Here is a 26,437-nt window from a genome sequence, read left to right on the forward strand (position 1 = left end):
CTCAAAAGTCTCTGACTTATGCTTGATTAAGTAGACATATCCATATCTACTGTAATCATCAGTAAAATTTAAATAATAACGATTAGCATCCCTTGTGGCATGTTTGAAGGGCCCACACACATCCGTGTGTATAAGATCCAACAAACCTTCACCCCTCTCACAAGAACCTGTGAAGGGTGACTTTGTCGTTTTTCCAAGTAAGCATGATTCGCAACTATCATCTGACTTTAGGTCAAATGACTCCAATACTCCATCCTTTTGGAGTTGGCCTATGCGTTTCTTGCTTATATGTCCAAGACGACAATGCCATAATGATGCTTTATCCAAGTTATTATCATTAACAAAATCAATACACAATACATTATTTCCTAAGTTATCAACCACATATACAGTTTCATACACACCGTCACAAGGTAATGCTTTAAAATAAAGAACATTATTAAAGAAAGCATTAATCGAACCAACTTCATTATCAAATGAAAAGGTGAAACCTTGTTTATACAATGCATGAAAGGAAATAATATTTCTTGCCATTTCTGGCGAATAACAACATTTATTCAAATCTAAACTAAACCCACTACTTAGCGATAAAGTATAAACTCCAATCTTGGTGACAGGTAAAGCTTTCCTATTCCCCATGATTAAGTTTATTCTTCCATGCTCCACATTCTCACTTCTTCTTAGTCCCTGCAAATCAGAACAGATATGAATACCACAACCGGTATCAAGGACCCAAGAGTTAGAATGGGGTGAGTTATTAGATAAGATAGTGTAAATACCTGCATGGTTGGGTTTAACTTTCCCATCCTTCACATCTTGCTGGTACTTTGGGCAGTTCCGCTTCCAATGTGACTTTTCATGGCAATAGAAGCATTCAGCCTCTTTAGGGTCAGAAGAAGGAGTGACAAAACCTTTCTTGGTTCCACTTGAAGAAGAGCCATCAAGGGTCCTAGCCTTGGTACCCTTCGAAGAGCTCTTCCTCTTCTTCCCTCTACCTTTCCCGATTGCCAAAACCGGGGCGGAGTTTGGAGTAGGAGTGTTAACAACCGACTTACCCTTAAGACCTGTTTTTGCGGTCTTGAGGAGTCCCTGAAGTTTGCTGAGTGTGACCTCTTCCTTATTCATGTGATATGTCATGCGGAATTGATCATAGAACGATGGTAAGGAGTGCAAAATGATATCTATTGCAAGCTCCTCAGGGAAGTTCACATTAAGCTTCATCAACCGATCCACATACCTTTGCATTTTCTGCATGTGGCTCTTGACGGATTCCCCGTCCTTCATCATGGTTGTTATGATAGAGCATATGATTTCATACCTCTCTTGTCGTGCACTTTGATGGTATCTTTCCATCAGATCTTGGTGCATTTCAAAAGGGTAGAAGTCATCATAGGACTTTTGGAGTTCCGCTGTCATGGTGGCCAACATGATGCATGCCACTTTTGTAGCATCCCTTTCATGTGCCCGAAAGTCAGCGATCTCCTGGGGAGTTGCAGTGGTCTCATCAATCTCCTTAAGCTCCTTGTCAAGGACATATTCTTTGTCCTCGTAGCGGGTAATCATCCTGATGTTTCTGATCCATTCATTGAAGTTGGATCCATCAAAAGTGACTTTCCCACACAAGTTCATAAGGGTAAAGGAGCCATTAGGATTAGAGCCAGAAGCAGCATTGTTTGAAGACATCTGAAAGAAGAGGACAAGATTAGTTTAGATATTAAGAGAGTCCTTAATAAAACACCCAAATGTAATATTAAGGCTAGGATCCAATCACAATATATTATAACTTAGAAGAGGTATGCCGTAATCAAAGCTATAACATATTTGAAAGGTAGGTGAATGACGATTCACCAATTTCCACCATGAAAAACGAAATATAAATATTAGGTTTTTAATTGGTTCTTAGAAATTCCTAGATTCTTTTGAGATTCAATGAACTTTTCAAAGGCATGTTTCAATCTCGAGTGTGCCCTCCAAGTTTTGTGACTGGGATACCGAGGATCACAAAACGAGGTGTGAAGTAACCATGCAAATCACTTGGTACCCTCAAGGTTTATCACTCAATCGATGTGCCGGTAAACCACACACGCTCCACCGATGCTATGGTAAACCTTAAGTCACCCTTTACCTACCTTGTTAAGTCCAAGTTAGTGTGCCGGTTAACCACACACGCTCCACCAACGACTTAAACAAAGTGTAAAGTGTAATTTCATGGATTAGCACCTTATTCACATTTTCCTAAAGTAACTAAGATTGGGAATTTAATAAAAGCATTTAGTTACTTTATAATATTCATCATACTTTTAATGAGAATTTATAAGTCCTTGTCTTACCCGTTCGGCTAACGACCCTCCACCGATCAAGGAAGCGGTGGGTGAGAGTGGACACCCATTAAGTTGCCATTTTATAGGCAACAACCTTATACCCCCCTTATAGACCGGCTTCGTGAATGAGGCGTACTAGCGGTAAGACGACTTGACGTTATACATATATATATTAGTAACTTATAATATTATAAAGTATAAGGGTTGAATTGTAACTTTTAAAATTCTAAGGGGTGGAACTAAAGTTTTAATCAAGACTTTACATGTTCCAAAACTTGAGGGCAAGTTTTGTAAACTTCCAAAACTTTTCATTTCTTATAACTTATGAATTAATTGAGTAATAAAAATGAAGACTCTTCATTTTTATAACTCTTGTGTTCTTTTAATGGCTTTAATAAAAGTGAGACTTCTGGTTTTCCATAACTTGAGGACAAGTTATGGACTCCATTAAAACACATTATGATCATGAATTAAACTACCATGAAGGTTACAAACAATTCCTATGATCATCTAATCTTCATAAGTTCAAGAACATGAATATGAACACTTTCAAGAATAAAAAATTACACTTAAAAAAAAACTTGTAATTTTAATAATTGCCATTGTAAATGGATTAGCATAAACATTACACCATCTAAAACAAGCTTTAAAACATCAAAACAGTTTAGGGTAATGTTTCTAGTCCATTTCCAGCAACAAATGTGCAAACTTTCATACGAGCAGAAAACAGAAAAACGATTTTTTTTCAAGCTGTTTGCACACAAAAAAAAAACAACAAACAAACCTAGTCTCTGATACCACTGATGGGTTTTGAGCATTCTAACACTTCCTAAGTGTACATGAAACCCTAATAACCTTGGATCTATGTTTGTCTAATAATCATGCAAAGTTGAATTCCAAGGTTATATTCCTATCTAGCATACATGGGGAACATTTTTAACTTGAATGAAAGATAGAATAACTTACCTTGTTGTTGATTATGATCCTTGAAACCTTGTGAGCCTAGCACCCCAAGTGTGATGCCTCAAATGCTTCACACAACACCAAATGCAAAGGAGTAAACTTTGAGAGAATCTTACACTTGCAAAATCGGCTCTAGCCCTCTTGTTTCTTAGTGTCACCGATTTTGGTGGAGAACATGTTGCTTATATAGTGTGTCACATCTAGGGTTACACCATGTAAACCCTAATGTGGCATGACTCTTCATTTCCATGACCCATGGGTTTGTAACTCCCATGGAGCCTCCATGGAGCATTCAATGGGTTTAACCCAACTTGATTATCCATGGAGCCTTTTAGCCTACTATACAAGTTATGGATGATTTACATGATCAACCCATATATTTAATTAGTCATCTTTTGATCACTTAATTAATCCTAGATTAATTCTTGATCAATACTAATTAAATAATACTATTAATATATTAGAACTTATAATATATTAATAAACCACAAGTGTTATTTCTCTCATTTAGTCTATCCAAATGCATGATGCCATGCAACCCAAATGGACCATGCCGGGTCGGGTCAAGTACATACCAAAAATAGTTATGGACTTAGACACCTTATCCAACAAAAAGTCCCCACCTTGCTCATTAGTTTGATTAGATCTCATTTTATGGAGTTTTAGGGCTTATTTCATCTTTCCTTGAGGTTTTGAGTATGTTGAGCTTACCAAGAGATTTAGACTTCAGATCTGGACCTTGTGAGGTCCCTAGAGTCCAAAGGTCCCAACTTTACCCAGTTATAGAGGAGCTTGTGAGCTTAAGACCATAAATAGAATTTTTTTGGCATTTCAAGCCTTAAGTGTCATGCATGGATGTAAAGCTTGTAGCTTTACGTGGTATCTCAGCCGTGGGAGGCTAGATCTAGAGTTTGGGGTTGTAAATATGCCTTAAAACGTCTGAATAAGAATAGAGTATGAAAGGACTTGACGAGTCGGAGAACTGACTCGACGAGTCGGTTAGGGTTTTCCCCGACGAGTCTGGACACGTGTGACTCAGCGAGTTGATGAGACAAATCGACTAGCTAAGGGGGACTTTCGCGACACTTCTAGAAACAAGGGGACTCGGCGAGTCACATAGGTGCACTCGACGAGTCGGGTCAACATGGACTGTTGACTCGAATGGTGACTTCTGTTGACTTTAGGGTTGGTCAAGACAGAGAATAAGGAGACCATGGAGGGGTAAAATGGTCTTTTATCCATTCCAAGAGATTAAAAAGAGAAAATAGCTTGGTTTATTTATAGTTGTGATTTAAGTGTTAATTAGAGATAATTATCGTATGTCTTAGGCGGAGGCTAGATCGGTGCTTCGTATACGAGATTCATTTGCTTGCATACGAGGTGAGTCTTCTCACTATACTTACCTTGAGTGGTAACTATGTGTGACCGGGGGTCTTGTATGCTTATATTGAGTATTGTGATATCTTGCATTATGTCTTTGTGATTTATGTTGTGTATTATTCTGAGCTATACTGAGTGAAGTCCAGAGGGTCCACCCGAGCTGTGGGGCCGGAGGGTTCCATTGAGACACATCGACCGGAGGGTCGCATTTGTGATATAGCCATGAGAGGCTACTGAGTTATGTGTGGTATTTTGGGGAACTCACTAAGCTTCGTGCTTACCGTGTTATGTGATATGTGTTTTAGGTACTTCTCAGGATCGCGGGAAGGCGCCGACTTGATTGTATACATACATGATATGGAGTTTCTAATTTGTGGATCCTGGATTTTGTCAAACAATTTATGAAATTTGTGTTTTGACAATTTGACACTTGTGGTTTTTGGAATGTAATATTGAGAGTTATGTGTTTTAAAAATGAAAAATTTATCTAAAAATTTACGGTGTTACAAGTTCGTATCACAGCCTTGGTTTGAGGTATTCAGATGTACCTTCGGGTGTGTCTGGACTCAAACTGAGGATTTGAGAAAAGATTTTCAAAAGAAAAGATTTTCCAAAAATGAGAAATACTTAAGCGAAAAACGAGTTGGAGCAGTGTGTACAATCAGCCAGAGCCTGAATGGTGATTTCCCAAAATACCCTTACTTATCTGTGTTATGAGATATTTATGAGATGTTAGGGATGCATGCTAGAGGATAGGCTAGGTATTTCATTTTTAGGGCTATAGTTGCCTGATTTGTGATGCCTTAGCCTAGGAGTTACTGCTATTTGTTGTTTGCCTTGAGTATGTGCTGAGTAGGAGTATCTAGCAGGAATCACTTAGAGAGAGTTCTGTGTCGAGGGATAATCTAGGAGAGATACCTAGATGAGTAGTCTACCGAGAGAGTAGTCTGTTATTCGTGAGAGATAAAGTACATGTGAATTGGGTTCCTAGGAGTAGGACTTGGCGTGACTACAGGTTGGTGTGGAAGGTAGTATTGGGCCCGTACTACTGAAAACACTGGATCTGTATGCAACCCAAGTAAGAATCCTTAGGGTACTAAGGAGTATGTAGGGACAAGAAATCGATTGTGAGTATGCTCGAGCGAGTCTCTGATGATTTTTGTGTTTTGTTTCAGAGACATCATGGTGGATACACGCCACAACCCTGAGGGCGGTAGTGCCAGTGATGAGGAGATCCGCAGGATCATTCATGAGGAGGTGGCGGCAGCTATCCGAGAGGCGATACCGGAGATGTTTGGGTCTATTAAGACCACACTGATTGAGACGTTCGATGAGTGTTATGCTGCTATTACCGAGGCTACTGCTGCTATAGCCAACACAGCTGTTGCCGCTGCTAGGCCACAGGGGTGACTCGTTGTTGTTCCGTGGAAAGGGGTGATCCGATTCAGGAAGCGGGGAAAGTTGGGTCCCAGATATATTGGTCCTTTCAGAGTGACTGCCAGAGTGGGGAAGTGTAACACCTAGTTTAAGTTGGAAAGGATTTATGCATGGACTCGGCGAGTTGGGAGGTCAACTCGTCGAGTAGGGTCGTGAGATCATGAAATGCGGAACGGAACTGACTCGGCGAGTCAACGTCCGACTCGGCGAGTCAACGTCCGACTCGGCGAGTCAACGTCCGACTCGGCGAGTCCGAGCTGTTTAAAGAAAACCCTAAATTTTGGGTTTGCCCCCTATATAAACGTCATTATCCGCCCCAGTACCCTCCCTTAGCACCTTATAAGAACGTTTACGGCCGCACACCCTCTTGTGAGTGAAGTAAGATCAATTGGGAGCTTATCCTTGAGATTTTGGGGAGGATTTCAAGCTTGAAGAAGGAGTATTAAGGGGAACGCACTAGATTTAGCATCTAGTTCGCCTAGGGCATTGATTTGAGGTATGCATCTGTTACCTTAAGCATAAATTCTAATTGAGAGTTGTGGCCAACTTTGAGGAAATATAAGCAACCTTGGATCTGGACACATCACAAGGATATGGTTCCAGATCTGGACCTTCTTAGGTCCCAAGAATCATAAAGTTGCACCTTTTATTAATCCCTTTCCTCTCCATGCATGAAAACCTTGTTGGAAGGTTGGTTTTGGTGATTATGGCCATGTGAGGCTTTGCATGCACGTAAAGTTTGCAACTTTACATGTTATCCACACTAGTAGAGTATAGATCTGAAGTTTGTGGCCTTGAGTCCCACTGGAAGAGGCCGTAAACATGATGGACTAATAGGGACTCGACGAGTCGTGCAAGAGACTCGGCGAGTCGAGAGGTTTTTCTCGTGTACGACCAAGAGTGTACGGCCAAGAGTGTACGGCCAAGGGTGTTCGGCCAAGGGTTTACGATAAGAGGTGTACGACCCTACACACCAAGGAACTCGACAAGTCCCTCGGGTGACTCGGCGAGTCGGCGAGTCAAGCAGGGAACCCGACGAGTGATTGATTGTACTCGACGAGTCAAGGTCAATATGGATTGTTGATCTTGACTATAGACTTTGACTTTGACCAGGGTTGACCCTGGGGGGGGGGGGTATTTATGGGATTGTGATGAGTTATTTATTCATTTATTATAGGCAGTTAGGAAGAGAAGCATAGGGTATACTTGAATTCAGTTGCCGATTCAGTCTTGTGAGGCGAGTTTTCTCACCATACCAATGGGTTTAAGGCACCAAGGCCGACCCATTTTGTGATAGTTGGTTTACTTGTTATGTAGAGGTGTGATATGTATGTGTGCATGATATGTGGTAGAGATGGCCTTATGGCTAATGGTAGAGACATCCTTTATGGTTGATGGTAGAGATAGCCTTTGTGGCTAACGGTAGAGATAGCTCATGGCTAATTGACATGTGATATGTGGTAGAGGTAGCTTTATAGCTAATGTGATATGTGGTTTGTGTGGGGTATGCTCTGGGGGACTCACTAAGCTTTCAGCTTACTGTTTATGGATTTGTTTCAGGTACATCGGAGTCCAAGGGTAAAGGCAAGGTGTGATGATGCGGCATGCACTCTATCTCTCTTTTCCGATCTGGTTTGGGGGACACTCTGATGTTTTGAAAATAATAGTGTTGTGATGCTTGTGGTTTTGAAAACATTTATCGGAATTTTTACGTTTTATGAAAAATGGTTGACTACTTAAAAAAAATAAAAAAAAATCTTTGTAAAATTTGGGTCGTTACAAGTTGGTATCAGAGCCTTGGTTTGAGGGATTCGGGCATACTCTCGGGTGTGTCAGGACTCAAACTAAGGAAAGGATAAATGATTTTCAAAAATAACATAAAAGGATTTTGAAAGAAGGAAAAGATGAGAGTGCAACGCGCATGATCAGCCGAGCCAAGTAAGTATATCCCCAATATGCTAGTCATGCTATTTTGATATTTGAACTTGGATGATCGTATGGAATTTGCTATGTGTATGCTTTAAAATTATATACAGTTAAGAGCTTATAGCCTTAGCATGATTGATTTGGCCTTATTTCCTGTTCCTTGTTTGGTTGTGGTCCTAGGGTAGAATCTTTTATTCGAAAGTCTATTTGATCCTCTTCTGTGTATAATTTGCATGCATAAAGGCAACCTGTTATGATTGGTCTGTTTGATGTGGGTAGAGAAAATCTTAGAATAGTCTAGGATTTGAGTTATGCGGTGGTTGGTAGAATACGGTTATTTGGGACAAATTGGAGTTATTAGGTCGAGCCTTGGGGAAAGGTACGGGTAGGTGTGGAAGGTAGTATTGGGCCCGTACTACTGAAAGCACAGGACCTGTACCCGAACCAATGTTAGATCTGACAACTTCAAGGAGGACCGGTGTGGAGAGATCCGTTTTATGGAAATCCTGATAGTTATGATTTATGGCGTTCCAGTTCAGCATGGTGGTGACACGTTTCGGGGCGGGAGGATCAGGATCAGGATCAGGCTCAGGATCATGATCTGGATCCGTAAATGGATCGGGTGACAATACAAACGACATAGATGAGAGGCTGCACGATATCATTGCAACCGAGGTTACAAAGGGCATCCTTGACGCTACCCCAGTGATTTTTGGGACGGTTAAGGAAGGCATAATGGAAATCATGGAGGAGAGACACTGATCTTTCAGGACTGAGATTGTTGCGGGCCAGTTGGGAGCCCGAACTCCCTCGTTCCGGGAGTTCAAGGCGTGTGGGGCGCCGAAGTTTTTCGGGGTCAGGGACCCCATTGTCAGCCGACGCTGGGTAGCGGATATCGAAAACGCCCAACACACGAGTTCTTGCCCGGATATGGCAAAGGCTGGGTTTGCTTCTTGCATGCTGAGAGACAGAGCCCGGGATTGGTGGGGCAAGGTTACTAGACAAGTGGGACCAGCCGGGGTGGCTGAGATGATGTGGGCCGAGTTTGTTCGGCGATTTGATCTGGAGTTTGCGCCACCCATTGAGGTGCAACGCTTAGTGCGAGAATTTCATGATTTGCAGCAGACCACCGAGACTGTGGCGGAAATCACCGCCAAGTTTCGGGAACGAGCTTTGTTGATTCCGCAATATGCTACTGATGAGGAAATGAGGCGGACCCGATATCATTCCATGTTGAGGAACGATATTCGGGAGTTTGTGAGTTTTATGGGGTGTAAGACCCTGAATGAAATGGTGGAGAAGGCCCGGGAATGGGAAATGGAGCTGGAATCCCGCACGAAGCGGAAGCCTGAGCAGGCTCAGGCAGCAGTAGGACAGGCTAAGAAGCCTAAGACGTCAGACACTCCCAGCAAGGGTCAGCAGGGTTGGGGCCGATGTGCCAAGTGTAGCCGGGTACACAATGGAGCTTGCCGTCTCGCAGGCTCGGGATGTTATGCATGTGGCCAGCAGGGTCATTTGAGCAGGGACTGCCCCGCGAAGGGCTTATTTTGTTTTCACTGCAACCAGACCAGCCATAAGCGGGTCAACTGTCCGAAGTTGCAGGGAGGAGGAGGAGCGGTGGCGGCGCCTGCGCCCGCCACGATGAGGATTACCAATGGATGCCCTGCTAAGGCGGAAGCTCCAGCAGTGAAGAGCCGTGCATTTCAGCTGACTACCGAAGAGGCACGCGCAGAGCCAGACGTTGTGGCTGGTACGTGATTATTCTTCCCCTCTCTATGTATTTGTTTTGCTTATGTGTATTATATGCTCGTATAGGGACCTTTTTGGTCAATGGTATGTTTGCTCATGTCTTGTTTGATTCGGGTGCAACCCGATCGTTCGTATCTCTTGTGCTTAGCAAGAAGTTCCGGGAACTTTGGATTCCCCGCTCGAGGTGGAGATTGCGGATGACCGCACCGTTAGTGCTACGAGGGTGTATCGGGACTGTGTCCTGAATGTACTTGGTGAGAGATGCGAGAGCATTACCCAGAATTGTTTGGGTCAGCAGACTTCGAGGACGAAGTCTAGTTCAAGTGGGGGAGACTTGTAACACCTGGTTTAAGTTGGAAAGGATTTATGCATGGACTCGGCGAGTTGGGAGGTCAACTCGTCGAGTAGGGTCGTGAGATCATGAAACGCGGAACGGGACCGACTCGGTGAGTCCGAGTTGTTTAAAAAAAACCCTAAATTTTGGGTTTGTCCCCTATATAAACGTCATTATCCGCCCCAGTAGCCTCCCTTAGCACCTTAGAAGAACGTTTACGGCCGCACACCCTCTTGTGAGTGAAGTAAGATCAATTGGGAGCTTATCCTTGAGATTTAGGGGAGGATTTCTTGCTTGAAGAAGGAATATCAAGGGGAACGCACTAGATTTAGCATCTAGTTCGCATAGGGCATTGATTTAAGGTATGAATCTGCTACCTTAAGCATAAATTCTAATTGAGAGTTGTGGCAAACTTTGAGGAAATATAAGCAACCTTGGATCTGGACACATCACAAAGATATGGTTCCAGATCTGGACCTTCTTAGGTCCCAAGCATCATAAAGTTGCACCCTTTATTAAGCCCTTTCCTCTCCATGCATGAAAACCTTGTTGGAAGGTTAGTTTTGGTGATTATGGCCATGTGAGGCTTTGAATGCACGTAAAGTTTGCAACTTTACGTGTTATCCACACTGGTAGAGTATAGATCTGAAGTTTGGGGCCTTGAGTCCCACTGGAAGAGGCCGTAAACATAATGGACTAATAGGGACTCGGCGAGTCGTGCAAGAGACTCGGCGAGTCGAGAGGGTTTTCTCGTGTACAGCTAAGAGTGTACGGCCAAGAGTGTACGACCAAGGGTGTTTGGCCAAGGGTTTACGGTCAAAGGTGTACGGCCGTACACACCAAGGAACTCGACGAGTCCCTCGGGTGAATGGGCGACTCGGCGAATCAAGCAGGAAACCCGACGAGTGATTGATTGCACTCGACGAGTCAAGGTCAATATGGACTGTTGACCTTGACTATAGACTTTGACTTTGACCAGGGTTGACCCTGGGGGGGGGGGGTATTTATGGGATTGTGCTGAGTTATTTATGCATTGATTATAGGCAGTTGGGAAGAGAAGAATAGGGTATACTTGAATTTAGTTGCCGATTCAGCCTTGTGAGGTGAGTTTTCTCACCATACCAATGGGTCTAAGGCACCAAGGCCAACCCATTTTGTGATAGTTGGTTTACTTGTTATGTAGAGGTGTGATATGTATGTGTGCATGATATGTGGTAGAGATGGCCTTATAGCTAATGGTAGAGACAACCTTTATGGATGATGGTAGAGATAGCCTTTGTGGCTAACGGTAGAGATAGCTCATGGCTAATTGACATGTGATATGTGGTAGAGGTAGCTTTATAGATAATGTGATATATGGTTTGTGTGGGGTATGCTCTGGGGGACTCACTAAGCTTTTAGCTTACCATTTATGGATTTGTTTCAGGTACATCGGAGTCCAAGGGTAAAGGCAAGGCGTGATGATTCGGCGTGCACTCTATCTCTCTTTTTCGATCTGGTTTGGGGGACACTCTGATGTTTTGAAAATAATAATGTTGTGATGCTTGTGGTTTTGAAAACAATTATCGGAATCTTTACGTTTTATGAAAAATGGTTGACTAATTAAAAAAAAATAAAAAAATTCTTTGTAAATTTTGGGTCGTTACAGGAAGGTAGCTTATCGGTTGGAGCTACCTGCAGAGTTGAGCCAGATACATAGCACCTTCCACGTGTCCCAATTGAGGAAGTGTGTAGCCGACGAGACGGCAGTGGTACCGTTAGAGCACATTCAGATTGATGTGAGTCTGAATTACATCGAGAGGCCGATAGTGATCTTAGATAGGAAGGTGAAGGTCTTGAGGAATAAAGAGGTGCCCTTGGTTCATGTCCAGTGGCAACATCGGAAGGGGTCCAAGTGGACTTGGGAGCTGGAGTCCGAGATGCGCGAGCTGTACCCTAAGTTAATTCAAGGAGATGAATTCGAGGGCGAAGTCTGATTCTAGTGGGGGAGAATTGTAACATCCCTAAATCAGGTATACCTCATCAACCCTTGTTCTTTTGCTAATTGTCAAGTTTGGCCCTTTATTAGAGAAAAGGTGGTAAGTGAGTACGCGGGGTGTACGCGTGTGTACGCTCGACGTACTCATATTCGTGTTTTTGACGCGGAAGCCACCTAGTACGCTGGACGTACCAGAGGGTACGCTGGGCGTACTAGGCCCAGAGTGAAAACCCTAATTTAGGGTGTGTCCCTATATAAAAAATATGATGACCTCATTTCTGGCCACCATTCCCAGACCTCAACCCTCTCAAACCCTAATTTATTGTCCCTTGAGCTTGTGTGTCCATTTGAGAGCTATTAAGTGTTCTTTTGGTTTCTTTGGAGTGAAGAAGGAGCTTTGAAGAGGAAGGAGTAGGAGTCCAGGATTTGGATCTGAGCTTATCTATGGTTGGAGCTTCAGTTAGAGGTATAAAGCTCAAAGCTTTCATATCCTTTTTGATTTGTGCTTTATGTGGTCCATTTTAGGGTTTTAGGTCCCAAAGCTTGAAGCTTTATGAGTTTTTGGAACTCCAGAGGCTAATATCTGTCCCTTTGAGTGTTTTAATGGAGTGGTTCCATAAAATGGAGTCTTGGACGTCAAAAACCACCATATGCATGAGATAGGAGCATTTTTGAGAATAGAGAGTGAGAGTTTTGGTGTTTGTGACTTTTTCAGCCATGCAAAGGCTTAAAGTCACAAACTTTATGAAGTATGAGCCTTTAGGGAGTCCAGATCTGAGATTTGAGCTAAGGTCTTAATCGATTAAGACCAAATGAGTAGAAAGAACAAAACTGGGAAGTACGTTGAGCGTAATCCCAGTACGCGCAGCGTAGGGTCGTGAATCCCCGATGCGTGCATGGCGAAGGAGTACGCCCAGCGTAGAGGGCTGGTACGCGCAACGTACGCGCTGCCGTTGACTTTTAGTTGACTTTTAGGGTTTGGTCAATTTGTGGACTATTAAGGCCATGGAAGGGTAAATTGGTATTTTATCCTGTTGTGAGTTTGTAGAAGGGTTTAGTCTAGCTTCTTTGAGAGTCGTTATTAATTAGAGATAATTATCATATGAGTTAGGTGGAGGCTAGACCGGTGATTTGAGTTCGAGGTTATCCGATTTCTTACGAGATGAGTCTTCTCACTATACTTACCTAGAGTGGTAACCTTTGTGTGACCGGAGGGTCTTATGTGCTTATATTGATTATTGTGATATCCTGCATTATTTCTTTGTTATTTTATGTTGTGTATTATTTATGTTCCTTACTGAGTTAGGACCGGAGTATCCAAGCCGAGTTGTGAGACCGAAGGGTGTTCAATGAGATACCGGACTGGAGGGTCCACCCGAGTTGTGGGACCGGAGGGTCCCACTGAGACACATTGACCGGAGGGTCTTAATTGAGTATAGCCATGAGAGGCTAATGAGTTATGTGTGGTAGTTTGGGGAACGCACTAAGCTTCGTGCTTATCGTGTTATGTGATATGTGTTTCAGGTACTTCTCAGGATCGCGGGAAGGCGCCGACTAGATTGTACACACACTTGAGATGGAGTTTATATTTTGTGGATCCTGGATCGTGTTTAAAGAATTAATGAACCTGTGTTTTTGATAACCCGATATTTGGGATTTTATGATCGTGTTAATGAAATTGATGTGATTTAAAATGAAAAAATTTGTTTGAAAATTTACGGCGTTACAAGTTGGTATCAGAGCCTTGGTTTGAGGGATTCGGATATACCTTCGGGTGTGTCTGGACTCAAACTAAGGATTTGAGAAGAATTTTCGAAATGAATGATTTTTCTAAAATGAGAAAGAGTTTTTAAGAGAAAAACGAGTTGGAGTAGTGTGTACAATCAGCCAGATCCCGGACGGTGATTTCCCAAAATACCCTTATTTATTTGTGTTATGAGATATTTATGAGATGTTAGGGATGCATGCTAGAGAATAGGCTAGGTATTTCATATTTAGGGCTAGAGTTGTCTGATTCATGATGCCTTAGCCTAGGGTATGCTGATGAGTGATCTTATCTGTTATTTGCTCTATGTGGATTGAGTAGGAGAGACAGAGCAGGAATCTTTTAGAGAGAGTTGAGTGATCTAGGAGAGATACGTAGATAAGCATAGAGGAATCTACGAGAGAGTAGTTTGATATCCATTAGGGATAGAGTACTGTGAATTAGGATCCTAGGAGGAGGACTTGGGATGACTACAGAGTGGTGTGGAAGGTAGTATTGGGCCTGTACTACTGAAAGCACCGGATCTGTATGCAACCCAAGTAAGAATCCTTAGGATACTAAGGAGCGTGTAGGGTCAGGAATTCGAGTGTGAGTATGCTCGAGTGAGTTTCTGATTATTTTCGTGTTGTGTTTCAGAGACATTATGGTGGGTACACGCCACAACCCCGAGGGCACCAGTGGCACCAGTGACGAGGTGATCCGCATCATCATCCATGCTGAGGTGGGCGCAACTATCTGAGAGGCAATACCGGAGATTATTGGGTCTATTAAGACCACGTAGATTGAGACTTTCAATGAGCGCTATGCGGTTGTTACTGAGGCTGCTGCTGCCGCAGCCACCGCAACTCTAGCTCCTTCGAGACCACATGGAGGTGACTTGTTGTTGTTCCGAGAGTTCAGCAACATGAAGCCACCAGAGTTTGATGGGACACAGGACCCGATTGTTGCTTTGAGATGGATCTCTGACATTGAGGGATGTTTTTACACGTGTTCATGCCCTGAGCACTTGAGCGTTCGGTTTGCACTGAACCAACTTCGCTTGGGAACGAAGGACTGGTGGAAGTTTGTGACTGCAGCTTTACTCCTGCAGAGCATGCTGCAGTGACATGGGAGAGGTTTACATAGTTGTTCGGAGATGAGTATGTTCCCCAGGTGGAGAGGGAACGGTTAGCCTAAGATTTTCTGTCTCTCAAGCAGAAGACAGAGACTGTGACCGAGATTTCGAGGATATTCCATGAGAGGACGTTGTTTTTCCCTGAGCACGTGTCCACCGAGCAGGCACGTGTGAGCTGATATCTGAGCATACTGAGGAGGGATATACGAGAGTTCGTGGCGAACTCGTCATACCGGACATTGGCTGAGCTTCAGACCAATGCCAGGTGCAGGGAGATTGAGCTAGAGTTACAAGCTAGGGAGGAGGGGGAGTCTCAGGGGAGAGACCGGAGACTAGTGCAGTCGCAGCCGACGACAAAGTGGGCAAAGCCCGCTGATGCGAGGGTTGGGGGCCAGAAGGGCCGCACTTGTGGCAAGTGCGGCAAGAGTCATGAGGGATCGTGTTGGGCAAGGATTTGCTACAAATGTGGCAAGGAGGGGCACCTGGCGAGGGATTTCCCCAAGGGGTTTGCAGTTTGCTTTCACTACAACCAGAACAGCCATCGGAAGGCCGAGTTCCCTCAGCTCATTCAGGGATTATCCCATGGTTCAGCTCCTACTGCTTTGCGAGCTACTAACAGTCGACCAGCACAGGTCGAGGCGTCGAAGGCTCGTGGGAGAGGTTTTCAGCTGACAACAGAGGAGGTCCGCGCAACACCTGATGTCGTGGCTGGTACGTATTTCCTTATTCCTGTTATTTTGATATTGTTTTGCTTATACTGTGTTGCATATAGGTACTTTTCTTGTGAGTTTTGTACCTGCTTTGGTGTTATTTGACTCGGGTGCGAGTCGATCCTTCGTGTCTTTAGCTTTTAGTCGTCACATTAGTATCCGACGTGAGCCGTTGGGTCGACCTCTGAGGGTTTCTATAGCGGACGAGCATGCGGTTTTCGCTACTGATGTATTCTGAGGATGTGTGTTAGAGATTTTTGGTGTCGAGTTCCCGATAGATCTGGTGCCTATAGCGATGGGTGATGTCTGTGTCATCGTGGGCAAGGATTGGTTGAGCCGTTTTGGAGCTATGATCGACTGCAAGCATCAGTTGGTGACTATACGAGACCCTAGTGGGGGAGTGCTTACAGTGAATGACGAGGTTAACAGATCCGGATTACCTTTCTAATCTTATGCCAGAGCGAGACAGAGTCTACAACAGGGATATATGGGCTTTTTGGCGTACGTGATGGATACACGGGTTGCTACAGAGAGGCTGAGTTCTATCTCAGAGGTTCCGATAGTGTGCGAGCTTCCGGATGTTTTTCCCGAGGAGTTGACGGGTGTGCCTCCCAATAGGCAAGTAGAGTTTCGGATTGATTTGGTTCCGGGCGCGGCAGCTATTAGCAAGGCACCTTATCGCCTTGCACCACCAGAGATGCAGGAGTTATCCTCACAGCTCCAGGAGCTGCTGGGGAAAGGTTTCATCAGACCGAATAGCTCACCGTAGGGAGCACCGATCCTTTTTGTCAAGAAAAATGATGGTTCACACGGGATGTGTATTGGTTACCGGGAGTTGAACAAACTGACGGTCAAGCACCGTTATCCACTTCTGAGGATCGACGATTTGTTTGATCATTTGTAGGGGGCGTCTTGGTTTTCCAAGATTGATTTGAGATCTGGATATCATCAGATGAGAGTTTGCGAGGAGGATATCCATAAGACGGCTTTTAGGACTCGTTATGGGTACTACGAGTTTGTGGTGATGCCTTTCGGGCTCACCAACGCACCCGCAGCGTTCATGGACCTTATAAACCGAGTGTGCAAACCCATGTTGGATCGATCAGTGATCGTGTTCATCGACGATATTCTGGTGTACTCGAGGTCCAAAGAGCAGCACGAGGAACATCTTAGAGAGATTCTTGGAGTATTGAGGTCGGAGAGGCTTTATGCCAAATTATCCAAGTGCGATTTCTGGCTATGAGAGATCCAGTTCCTGGGACATCTCGTTAATCAGAATGGGATATTGGTCGACCCGGCCTAGATTGAGGTAGTTATGAGATGGGAGGTGCCGAGATCCCCGTCCGAGATCAGGAGTTTTCTAGGTTTGGCCGATTACTATCGGAGATTTATCAGAGACTTCTCCAAGATTATTGTTCCTCTCACCAGATTGACCCGGAAGGGTGTTACTTTTACTTGGGGGCCCGAGCACCATGCCTCATTTGACACTCTTCGCCAGAGATTATGCGAAGCCCCGGTGTTAGCCCTTCCCGAGGGAGTGGAGGATTTCGTAGTTTACTGTGATGCCTCTATATCAGGGATGGGAGTGGTGTTGATGTAGAGGGGACACGTGATTGCGTATGCATCAAGGCAGATGAAGTCTCATGAAATGAGGTATCCATCCCACGATTTGGAGTTGGGGGCGGGGTTGTTCGCCATCAAGATCTAGCGTCACTATCTGTATGGAGTCCGGTGTACCATATACACGGACCACAAGAGTCTGAAGTACCTCATGGATCAGCCCAACCTGAATATAAGACAGAGGAGATAGTTGGGTGTTGTGAAAGACTACGACTGCGAGATCTTATATCACCCGGGCAAGGCTAATGTGGTAGACGATGCCTTGAGCTGCAGAGCAGAGAGTGCTCCGATCCGAGATATGTGTATGAGGATGACAATGATGACTCCAGTCTTAGATACCATTCGAGATGCCCAGGTGGAGGCCTTGAGACCAGAGAACCGCTAGAGGGAGCGGATGATTGGGCAAGTTTCAGAGTTTGAGACGGATATGGTGCCGTATACGGGAGGAGCTCGACATATATTGATGGAGGAGACACATAGATCGAGATTCTCGATCCATCCAGGAGCCACTAAGATGTATCTGGATCCGAAGAGAGATTATTGGTAGCCCTGTATGAAGAGGGATGTGGCATGCGTTCTTGAGAGGTGCTTGACCTGTCGCTGGGTGAAGGCAGAGCACCAGCGTCCTCATGGTTTGTTGCAGCCTTTAGAGGTTCTCCAATGGAAGTGGGAACATATTTCCATGGATTTTATCACCAAGCTACCGAGAACCGCGCGAGGTGGGGACGCGATATGGGTGATTGTGGACCGGTTGACGAAGAGTGCTCACTTCCTTGCTATCAGTGAGAGCTATTCTGTAGAGAAATTGGTTGAGATTTATGTGAGAGAGGTGGTGGCACGGCATGGAGTGCCGACATCGATAGTGTCAGATCGGGATGTGCTTTTTACTTCCAGGTTCTGGAAGAAGTTCCACGAGGAGTTGGGTACCCGATTGCACTTCAGTACCGCATACCACCCACAGACAGACGGGAAGAGTTAGCGGATGATTCAGATGCTTGAGGACATGCTGCGTGCATGTGTTATGGACTTCGGAGGAAGTTGGGACACCTATTTTCCCTTGAATGAGTATTCTTATAACAACAACCACCATTCCAGTATTGATACGCCTCCTTTTGAGCTCTTATATGAGAGGATGTGTTGGACTCCCATCTGTTGGGGAGAGGTAGGACAGAGAGTGATGCGTAACACTAAGATAGTGCTTAAGATGACTGAGAAGATTCAGCAGATCAGACAGAGGTTACTAACGGCCCAGAGTCACCAGAAGAGTTACGCAGACCGAAGACGATCCGAGTTAGAGTTCTAGGTCGGATATTATGTCCTCCTGAAAGTCTCCCCGTGGAAAGGGGTGATCCGATTTAGGAAGCGGGGAAAGTTGGGTCCCAGATATATTGGTCCTTTCAGAGTGACTTCCAGAGTGGGGAAGGTAGCTTATCGGTTGGAGCTACCTATAGAGTTGAGCCAAATACATAGCACCTTCCACGTATCCCAATTGAGGAAGTGTGTAGCCGACGAGACGGTAGTGGTACCGTTAGAGGACATTCTGATTGATGCGAGTCCGAATTACATCGAGAGGCCGATAGCGATCTTAAATAGGATGGTGAAGGTCTTGAGGAATAAAGAGGTGCACTTGGTTCAGGTCCAGTGGCAACATCGGAAGGGGTCCGAGTGGACATGGGAACCGGAGTTCGAGATGCGCGAGCTGTACCCTGAGTTAATTCCAGGAGATGACTTCGAGGGCGAAGTCTGATTCTAGTGGGAGAGAATTGTAACATCCCTAAATCATGTATACCTCATCAACCCTTGTTTTTTGGTAATTGTCAAGTTTGGCCCTTTATTAGAGAAAAGGTTGTAATAGACTACACGGGGCGTACGCGTGTGTACGCTCAGCATACTCATATGCGTGTTTTTGAAGCGGAAGCCACCTAGTATGCTGGGCGTACTAGGCCCATAGTGAAAACCCTAATTAAGGGTGTGTCCCTATATAAAGAATATCATGGCCTCATTTCTGGCCACCATTCCCAGACCTCAACCCTCTCAAACCTTAATTTCTTGTCCCTTGAGCTTGTGTGTCCATTTGAGAGCTATTAAGTGTTCTTGTGGTTTCTTTGGAGTGAAGAAGGAGCTTTGAAGAGGAAGGAGTAGGAGTCCAAGCTTTGGATCTGAGCTTATCTGTGGTTGGAGCTTCAGTTAGAGGTATAAAGCTCAAAGCTTTCTTATCCTTTTTGATTTGCGCTTTATGTGGTCCATTTCAGGGTTTTAGGTCCCAAAGCTTGAACCTTTATGAGTTGTTGGAACTCCAGAGCCTAATATCTGTCCCTTTGAGTGTTTTAATAGAGTGGTTCCATAAAAATGGAGTCTTGGACGTCAAAAACCACCCCATGCATGAGATAGGAGCATTTTTGAGAATAGAGAGTGAGAGTTTTGGTGTTTGTGACTTTTTCAGCCATGCAAAGGCTTAAAGTCACATACTTTATGAAGTATGAGCCTTTAGGGAGTCCAGATCTGAGATTTAAGCTAAGGTCTTGACGGATTAAGACGAAATGAGTAGAAAGAACAAAACTGGGAAGTACGCTGAGCGTAATCCCAGTACGCGCAGCATAGGGTTGAGAATCCCCGATGCGTGCATGGCGAAGGTGTACGCCCAACGTACAGGGCTGGTACGCGCAGCGTACGCCCTGCCGTTGACTTTTAGTTGACTTTTAGGGTTTGGTCAATTTGTGGACTATTAAGGCCATGGAAGGGTAAAATGGTCTTTTATCCTTCTGTGAGTTTGTAGAAGGGTTTAGTCTAGCTTCTTTGAGAGTCTTTATTAATTAGAGATAATTATCGTATGTGTTAGGTGGAGGCTAGACCGGTGATTTGAGTTCGAGGTTATCCGATTTCTTACGAGATGAGTCTTCTCACTATACTTACCTAGAGTGGTAACCTTTGTCTGACCTGAGGGTCTTATGTGCTTATATTGATTATTGTGATATCCTGCATTATTTCTTTGTGATTTTATGTTGTGTATTATTTATGTGCCTTACTAAGTTAGGACCGGAGGATCCAAGCCGAGTTGTGAGACCGGAGGGTCTTCACTGAGATACCGGACTGGAGGGTCCACCCGAGTTGTGGGACCGGAGGGTCCCACTGAGACACATTGACCGGAGGGTCTTAATTGAGTATAGCCATGAGCGGCTAATGAGTTATGTGTGGTATTTTGGGGAACTCACTAAGCTTCGTGCTTACCGTGTTATGTGATATGTGTTTCAGGTACTTCTCAGGATCGCGGGAAGGCGCCGGCTTGATTGTACACACACTTGAGATGGAGTTTATATTTTGTTGATCCTGGATTGTGTTTAAACAATTAATGAACCTGTGTTTTTGATAACTCGATATTTGGGATTTTATGGTTGTGTTAATGAAATTGATGTGATTTAAAATGAAAATTTTGTTTGAAAATTTACAGCGTTACATATTCGATCAGTTGCAGGGAGCATCTTGGTTTTCCAGGATTGACTTGAGATCTGGATATCATCAGATGAGATTTTGCGAGGAGGATATCCATAACACGGCCTTCAGAACTCGTTATGGGCATTATGAGTTCGTGGTGATGCCATTTGGGCTAACCAACGCACCGGCAGCATTCATGGATCTCATGAACAGGGTGTGCAGGCCCATGTTGGATCAATCGGTGATCGTGTTCATCGACGATATTCTGGTGTACTCGAGGTCCAGAGAGCAGCACGAAGAGCATCTTCGAGAGATTCTTGGAGTATTGAGGGCTGAGAGGATTTATGCCAAATTCTCCAAGCGTAATTTCTGGTTACGAGAGGTCCTGTTCCTGGGACATCTCGTTAATCAGAATGGGATATTGGTTGACCCAGCGAAGATTGATGCAGTTATGAGATGGGAGGTGCCGAGATCCCCGTCCGAGATCAAGAGTTTTCTGGGTTTGGTTGGCTACTATCGGAGATTTATCAGAGATTTCTCCAAGATTGTTGTTCCTATTACCAGATTAACCCGGAAGGGTGTTACTTTTGCCTGGGGGCCGAGCAGCAGGCCTCATTCGAGACTCTCCGCCAGAGATTGTGCGAAGCTCCAGTGTTAGCCCTTCCCGAGGGAGAGGAGGACTTTGTAGTCTACTGTTGTGCATATATATCAGGGTTGGGTGCGGTGTTGATGCAGAGGGGGCATGTGATAGCATATGCATCAAGACAGTTGAAGCCTCATGAGAGGAGGTATCCCACCCACGATTTGGAGCTGGGGGCAGTGGTGTTCGCCCTCAAGATCTGGCACCACTATATGTATGGAGTCCAATGCACCATATACGCGGACCATAAGAGTCTGAAGTACCTCATGGATCAGCCCAACCTGAATATGAGACAGAGGAGGTGGTTGGATGTAGTGAAAGACTACAACTGCGAGATCTTATATCACCCATGCAAGGCTAATGTGGTAGTCGATGCCTTTAGTCGTAGAGTGGAGAGCGCTCTGATACGAGACGTGTGTGTGAGGATGACGGTTATGAGTCCAGTCCTAGATACCATCCGAGAGGCTCAGGTGGAGGTTGTGAGGCCAGAGAACCTGAAGAGAGAGCGAGTGATCGGCCAGGTTTCCGAGTTTGAGACGGATAGTCGGGGGCTTATGACTTTCCGTGGGCGGATTTGGGTGCCCTATACAGGTGGAGCTCGGCGCATACTGATGGAGGAGGCACATAGATCAAGATTCTCGATCCATCCAGGAGCCACTAAGATGTATTTGGATCTGAAGAGAGATTACTGGTGGCCCTGCATGAATAGGGATGTGGCATGGGTAGTTGAGAGGTGCTTGACCTGTCGCCGGGTTAAGGTGGAGCACCAGCGTCCACATGGTTTGTTGCAGCCTTTAGAGGTTCCCCAGTGGAAGTGGGAACAGATTTACATGAATTTTATCACCAAGTTACCGAGAATCACGCGAGGTGTCGGCGATATGGGTGATTGTGGATCCGTTGATGAAGATTGCTCGCTTTCTTGCTATCAGTGAGAACTCTTTTGTAGAGAAATTGGCCGAGATTTATGTGAGAGAGGTGGTGGCACGACATGGAGTGCCGACACCGATAGTGTCAGATCGGGATGTGCGTTTTACGTCCAGGTTCTAGAAGAAGTTTCATGAGCAGTTGGGTACCCGATTGCACTTCAGTACCGCATACCACCCGCAGTCAGACGGGCAGAGTGAGCGGACGATTCAGACGCTTGAGAACATGCTGCGAGCATGTGTTATGGACTTCGGAGGAAGTTGGGACACCTATTTTCCCTTGGCTGAGTTTTCTTGTAACAACAGCCATCATTCTAGTATTGGTATGCCTCCCTTTGAGCTCTTGTATGAGAGGAGGTGTCAGACTCCCATCTGTTGGGGAGAGGTAGGGCAGAGAGTGATGGGCAGCACTGAGATAGTGCTCAAGATGACTGAGCAGATTCAACAGGTCAGACAGAGGCGCCAAAAGAGTTACACAGACCGGCGACGATCCGATCTAGAGTTCCAGGTTGGAGATTTTGTCCTTCTGAAGGTATCTCCGTGGAAAGGGGTGATCCGATTCAGGAAGTGGGGAAATTTGGGTCCTAGATATATCGGTCCTTTCAAAGTGTCTGCCAGAGTGGGGAAGGTAGCCTATCGGTTGGAGCTACCTGCAGAGTTGAGCCAGATTCATGATACCTTCCATGTGTCTCAGTTGAGAAAGTGTGTAGCCGATGAGACGTCAGTGGTACCCTTAGAGGACATTCAGGTAGATGCTAGCCTGAATTACATTGATAGGCTGATAGAAATTTTGGATAGAAAAGTTAAGACCCTAAGGAACAAGGAGGTGCGACTGGTTAAAGTGCAGTGGAAGCACCGCAGGGGATCCGCATGGACTTGGGAGCTGGAGTCTGAGATGCGCGAGCAGTACCCAGGGTTGTTTCTGGAGAATGACTTTGAGGGCGAAGTCTGATTCTAGTAAGGGAGAATTGTAACATCCCGGTTCCTAGGTATAATATTTTTAACATTTTTATGATTTTCATGAGCAACTCGACGAGTTGGAGGCCCCAACTCGTCGAGTAGATAAGAGATTTGGTCGCGTGGGTTTTATGACCAACTCGACAAGTTGGAGAGCCAACTCGACGAGTTGGCGCTGTGAGAGGAAACCCTAATTCCTCGGGGTTGGGTCCTATTTAAAGGACCTTAAGCCCTCATTTCCGCCTCACCAGCCACCCTACTCCCCTGTGTGAAACCCTAATCGCCTATACTGAGCTAAGAGAGAGAGAGAGAGAGAGAGAGAGAGAGAGAGAGAGAGAGAGAGCTAATCTTTGGGCATTTTAGTGCACTTTTGAAGAGAAGAGTGAAGAATCCAAGCAAGAAAACGAGTGGAGACTGTTGGATCTTGTGTTATTTCATCTAGAGTTTCTGTTGAAGGTAAAAAGTCCCCACCTTGCTCATTAGTTTGATTAGATCTCATTTTATGGAGTTTTAGGGCTTATTCCATCTTTCCTTGAGGTTTTGAGTGTGTTGAGCTTACCAAGAAATTTAGAATTCAGATCTGGACCTTGTGAGCTCCCTAGAGTCCAAAGGTCCCAGCTTTACCCAGTTATAGAGGAGCTTGTGAGCTTAAGACCCTAAATGGAACTTGTTTTGGCATTTCAAGCCCTAAGTGCCATGCATGGACGTAAAGCTTGTAGCTTTACGTGGTATCTCAGCCTTGGGAGGCTATATTTAGAGTTTGAGGTTGTAAATCTGCCTTAAAACGTCTGAATGAGAATAGAATCTCAAAGGACTCAACGATTCGAAGAACTGACTCGACGAGTCAGTTTGGGTTTTCCCCAACGAGTCTGGACACGTGTGACTTGGCGAGTTGATGAGACAACTCAACGAGCTAAGGGGGACTTTCGCGACACTTCTAGAAACAAGGGGACTTCGCGAGTCACATAGGCGCACTCGACGAGTCGGGTCAACTTGGACTGTTGACTCGAGTGTTGACTTCTGTTGACCTTAGGGTTGGTCAAGACAGAGAATAGGGAGACCATGGAGGGGTAAAATGGTCGTTTATCCATTCCAAGAGATTAAAGAGAGAAAATAGCTTGGTTTATTTAGAGTTGTGATTTAATTGTTAATTAGAAATAATAGATAGGGTCAACCATTGTAACTCATTTTGAAGTAATACAGAGGAATTATGTGAATGCTATGTAAATTATGTGCTTATTTACTTGTTTATAAAGATATAATAAATTAAGAATAAAAATAAGCGTCAAAAATAAAATTTTAGATAAACCCGATATTTCTAAAGAAAGTTGTAGTGGTAGTGACAAGGATTCCGGAGATATAAAGAGAGCTGAAATCCGAGTTATAACTAAGAAGTTATGAACTGTCGAAGTTTGCGACAAAACCGGCACGACACCAGGGATCATAAAAAGTGAGTTTACGATAGAATGCTTTTTAGCCTTAGGGTTCTAAATGAAAGTTGTAGAGTACGTCTCCACCTTCGCGTGGATATAACGAACGTCAAAAACGGAGCTCGTATGCAAAATTTATGGCCATCCGAAGATGTCGTTGTCTGAGAGCATGACACGTGTCAGAAACCCTAATCTGACTGGACTCACGACGTGAGCATTAATTCTCACGACGTGAGAAGTCAAACTGACACTAATCTATCCTATAAAACATCTGGGAAGTCTACGGGATGACTCTTGAAAGCTCACAACGTGAGCATATCATTCTTACGACGTGAGAAGTCCTTCGGACACGTTTCGGAGCTATAAACGCAAATGACAGGTCTACGGGGTGAGCAGGCATGGCTCACGACGTGAGAGGCTAAAAATCAGCCTATAAATATCCATTTCGACCAAAGCCTCCTTGCACCCAATTCTTTTCTCTCTCGTTTGCTGAATCCATTTCCCGTCCCGAGCCCGACGATCACGAACCGCTGACCGTTTCTAGTTAGATTCTATCAAAGCACGCTACAAGTGAGTGCATAGTTACTTTCATCTTACACATAGATATGAAGTATTTTATATAAAATTACGTGCTATGTGTGCATATTATCTGAATACTTGTTGTCTATGCTGGATGATCGATTTTATATACGGTTTAAATTATTTAAACTGTATATGTATTTTATATCTACAAAATGTGTTGGGTAAAACATGGGTAGATGTAATAGTTGGTGTGTAATGAAATAAAATGATGAGAGGCCTCGATGTTGACGTTGATCCGGTCATCTAGCAGAGTATAGAAGACGACCACTGAATTTTCTAGACAGTCAAGTGGAACGCTAGCAGGCTCACAACCTGTAGGTGTTTATTTGAACTTAGTGTTTGCCAACAGTACTCCATCCCCCACATGGTTGCCTTATTTGAGATAAACTGCTGCGGAATCCCCAAAGCAGTGTTGTCACCCCGATGAAAATCCTTTGGCTAGGTACCTTATAATAGATGCTTTACGGACGTAATGTGAGCATAACGGGAACGGGTAATCGGGTTAATTGGTTTGATGAAATTAATAAATTTATTTATTATGGGTTGAAAACCCTATGTGCTCACCAGGCTCCCAAGCCTGACCCACTCAGTTTCTTATATTACAGGTAGTGGCACAAGAGCATAGTTGGATGACTTGATGAGTGATTACGGATTATAGGTCAGTAGATATAAATAAATGTTGTAAGGCCTATGTTGTTCTATTTATGCTTTTGATCTGTATCGAACATGACATCCCGAGGATTAATATAATGAAATACATTTCTTCGGAAATGCTTTGATAAATCTTTATCATATTTTCTTTTGGGAACAAATTCCGCAATACTTTTCTTTAAATGGTTACTCTGATTTTCAAATAAAGCATAAACAAATCGGTCTTTTCTGGCTGTAAAATTGGGGATGTTACAGTTGGTATCAGAGCATTAGTTTAAGCGAACTAGGAAATTGTAGGATTTCTAGACTTAAACTTAGAATGCTAAGCAATGATTGTGAGATGAGTGGCTACTATATTTTAGACACAAGCACTAGTTTATTTTAGGAAATGTGCCTAAAATGCTTTTATGTCATAAATGCTTTATGTTATAGCTGTAAGGATGCCTTATATGCTATTATTTATTCGGATCTATGGACTGTTGCCGACTGGATCTGGAAACCTTATGTGTTCAGGATGCCTTAAAT

This window comes from Lactuca virosa, chromosome 4, assembly GCF_052849685.1.
Source record: "Lactuca virosa cultivar CGN04683 chromosome 4, Lactuca_virosa_CGN04683_v6, whole genome shotgun sequence".
Lineage (NCBI taxonomy): Eukaryota > Viridiplantae > Streptophyta > Magnoliopsida > Asterales > Asteraceae > Lactuca > Lactuca virosa.